Source organism: Manduca sexta, chromosome 18 (assembly GCF_014839805.1).
Source record: "Manduca sexta isolate Smith_Timp_Sample1 chromosome 18, JHU_Msex_v1.0, whole genome shotgun sequence".
Lineage (NCBI taxonomy): Eukaryota > Metazoa > Arthropoda > Insecta > Lepidoptera > Sphingidae > Manduca > Manduca sexta.
This window is the reverse complement of record NC_051132.1, coordinates 13,656,773-13,661,292: the sequence shown is the minus strand read 5'-3', so window position 1 is coordinate 13,661,292 and position 4,520 is coordinate 13,656,773.

Sequence of the window (4,520 nt, the reverse complement as noted above, 5' to 3'; positions counted from 1 at the left end):
ACGTCCCCAGAACTCTGAAAATCGGGACGTCCCGCGCAAATCCGGACATCAGGCAACACTACTTGACCCTTGCCGCTACTTTGTGGAATTCGCTAAACTCGTGTGTCGCGTGTTGGTCGGTCAGGCACAAAGAAATTTAAAGTGGTCCCCTAAATGCGACCTTAACACGTATAAAATAGAGTCTATTTTTAGAAATATTTTTGTCATTTTGAATATTTTACGATCGCGAAGTTGCATCGTTGACGCGTACGCAAAACTGAACGTATCACAATCTATTGATTATGTTTCTATCGGAGGCTGTCATTACGATTTTAATGTGGATTTATGAATTTGCGATAGGTATTGAATGGAAAAATCCAATATCATTTTGTCGGACCCGGGATTCGATCCCGTGACCTTAGCAAAGCATCTGTACAACAACTGCGGCACCGAGGCAGTTACAAATTAACTGTATTAAAAATACTTTGAAGTATGAAACAACTTTTAAAGGAACAAGCAATCTACAAATCTTCATTAGGTATTGGTAAACGCATTTACTATTTTGAAAACATGTTAAGATACCTATTGGGACGCCGCGCCGCGCCGTGACGCATCCCGTCGCTCGACATTTTTACCTCAAACTATCACATTACCTAATTATCATCAACATTGTAACTTCGTTATTAATTGTTCGTGTGAATTGCCAGACTTGCAGAATGATATTTTATTGTTATGAGTGTTATAAATCTAACCGTTAAACGTATTTATTATACCTACTTATCTACTAAAATGGATGAACTACCGACATTAGAATGTGTGTGTTTGGATTTAAAAGATTGAAACCACTTTAAAATTACAAAAATCATGTGTTATGTGTACCTAACTTATGCAGTTGTGGTTTGATTAATGTCGTTTGCTTATGATGATAGTTTGAGCGTAGAAAATATTGTTCTAATGAAATGTGATGATTAGTGCGTGATGTTTATGTTGGCGTTGGATGTCCACCTGCAAGGTGGACAGACGACTGGATAAACGTCGCGGGAACACATTGGATGCAGGCAGCTTTCGACAGGTCCGTCTGGAAATCTTTAGGGGAGGCCTATGTTCAACACTGGACTTTATGTGGCTGATGATGATAATGATGTTTAGGTATGTGTCTTTTTGTAACGTTGGCGTAGGGTCGTCGCTGCTGATCTAATTGTTGATTGAGTGATGTGGCACGACACAAAACCCTAGGTAGTTAAAGCGCCGACATCAGCTGTTCGGTTGCGGCGCGGCGCGCGCGGTGCGACGAACTACCCTTGCGCTCCGAGTGTGCATCACTTGTTCGTGTGCGTGAGCATAATATTATCAATGACTGCGTGCGATGTTGCCGCTCCGACGAATTCTAGTATAGTAGTAGCGGCAAAAGGGTGTGTAAAAATAAAATGACTATTTGAATATTTATTTTGTTTGAAAATTTTACTTTTTTGTTTTTGACCTTAGGTTAGAGTAACTTATAGTAAACTGCTTCTTTCAAGATGACTTTCTCGCAGTTAAATTTAAGTCTAGGGTTACAAAATGACCCTGTATATCAAAATTGAAACTAATTTATGAAACTCATAAGCTACAAATAAATTTAACAAACTTTATGTCGGGTGTATCATTCAATAGCTATTAAACTGAATAACTCCTATTTTATGTCTATTCAATACTTGTGGATTTTTTTATTAAATGTCTCGGCGTTTCCCTTACAGACCGAAATAAAAAATTACCTACATTTAATTTCAGAAATTCGTTTTGTAAATATTAAATGAACATAAAAGGTGTAAAAACAACGATAGTCGGTTTTGTTTGTGTTTCTATAGAGCTTAAGTGGTACTGACATGCTCCAGATAATTTTTACTATACAGTGAGTGAATCGACCAAGCAAACCCATTTCTTATGAACGAATATTCTTATTAGTAGAAATCTATAATGATATTTAGTATGCATATTATTTATTTAAATCCTATTAGTGTAAAAATTAAATTCGTAATTTGTATATATTGAATGTAAACAGTGGACTCTTGGAGGTCCTTGTTTTAACATAAGAATAAAAATATCGATAACTTAAATTGATTAATGTCACAACTCGCATCAAATCGCTACTCAGAAATAGTAAAGCTATTCGGCAACAGATGGCACTTTTTATAATGTATGTAAACTTCTTGAATAATCTTGACACTTCAAGTAGTTTATTTACAGTCTTGATGACGTCATGTCATGGCGGCACTCGTTTCGCAAATTTGTAAAACAGATTATAAAAGTCTAAACTTTGAAAAATATTTGACCAAATTTTTTTTTTTGTTTATTTTTAAAATCCGGCTTCCATATACTTTATTTTTCGTAAAGAACAACCGTAGATATACAAGTTAAAACAACTTACCAGGTTCTACGCGTTATATGTATTATAAGTTGTGGCTTAAACTTTGACCTATTCAGTTCTAGACAAATACGGACTGGGCTCGAGATTGCTTCTCCTCGTAAAGACTGGGCATCATACTGGAGTCTTCCATGCAGTCTTCTGTTTAAAATGTCTGTTCGTCTACGTCATGCGCCCTAAATGGCTAGGTACTAATAAAACATTGGTAGCCCCTAATATGGGGAAAGAACTTGCAATCGAACTTCAGTAAGTTGAGCATAAGTGCACATGTATTAACAATTCCCGATATGTGCATTTGAACTCAAGGCCACGTGAATAGAAAAATAATTTACCTAAATCATTTCTTTCTGCAAAGAAGCGACAAGTAACATTTTATTTTAGATTAAAGTATAAATTTCATCGTGCTAGTTGCAATTGTGTTTTAAACTGTCGATATCAGTGAATTGCTTTTGGAAGATTCTGTAACTTATACATACTTACTTTAACAAAGCCATTCCATTAATTAATTATAAAAAATATTTGTAAGAAGATAAAAGGTACTCAGATGGTAAGTATCTTACGAATAGTAATGGTAGTTAGTCGCATAAAAAAAAATAAAGTAGTTAGTAGACAAAGCCAGATTAACGTTTTATTCGTTATTACTCGGGCGAGAATTAGAAATCGCCACTGTCAGCCGCATTGTTATTGCGGTACTTAGGTACTGGGTACATACTACAAAGCAAATGCTGACTAAACGGCGGCGGTCTCGCCATGCCGCGTTGCATTTGCACTGCCCGGCCTGGCCAGCTGGCCGCGATCTTTGACCCGTCAGCTGATGTACTACCTACGTGTTACATTACGACTTTTTTAAATATATATTTTTTAATTACTTTTTTTTTAATAATAGATGATTATAGTACACATTTCTAAGCCTGGACATAGCGGTTCCAACTATACCGATATCCGCAGCTTACGGACTTTGACCAGAAAGTACAAAATTTCGATTCACGACATAATACATAAGCCAATCCTACCGAGCTACCTATCTTTCGCATATTAATTAAAAATAATAAAAGAAAAACTTAATATAACTTAAATAATAATAGTACACTCGAATATAGTGCTTCTCTCTTTGACGAATTATGCATTTGGTAGCGGATATTAGATTCCCAAAGTTAATTTTTGAGAATAAACTAATGTGCATTAGATATAATATTCGGTCCGTGATTATAATTTTAATAGTTCTGGTAAAATTAGTATATTATTTTGTTGTTAATTTGTTATCGGTAGGTGCGTATTATTCTTCGATTCTACGAACGTTTAAGTCTTATTAGTACTTATATTAATAATGGTTGATTTTAGAGTTAAGACTAACCTGCTTGTAGTTTTTTGTTAAACTGACCTATACCGTGAACAGCACATTATATAATACTGTGGCAAATATCTATTTCCTCGGGATGTCTTTTGAAAAATTTCACCCTTCGCCACGTGTGTACATTTCATTAAAATACCCCTAAAGTGTTGGACCGTTGGCGCTGTACTCGGGTTCTAGGATTTTATCTCTTTTTAACCGACTTATGTGTGTTACCTCGGAACTCTTGACTGGGTGTACCGATTTTGATGATTCTTTTTTTATTTGAAAGCTAGTGCCTCCCGTGTGGTCCTATATAAATTTCACTCTTGTTGGAACTTGACTTCAGAGATTCATCAGAAAACTTAAAATTATGTCGTCAATTATGATGTCAACGTATACTGATTTTTGCTAACACAAAAAAGCAAAATATAAAAACTTTTGAACATAAAATTTTCAAAAACCATTAAAAACCAAAAAAATATTTAACATTACCTATATTGGTTTGTAGTGTTTTTTTTTAAGAGACCTTAGGAGATACTTACTGCTGGTACAGTGATTCCAAGTAAAAAGAAATAGGTAACCCACATTGTTCGTAAGAAGACTTACCTACATCCCTCCAAAGTAAACCTGAGCTTAACCCCTTCTATAATAATATTATTCTGCTCATTTATTGTTGTTAAGTGTTAGTGAGAATCGTCATAGTACACGTGGAATGCGCACGCCGCGCCGTTGCAAGTCGCCAGTCGTCACATTAAGCCCAACGCTATAGGTCCAAAGAGGAGGAAGCAAAATAAAACGCACAAG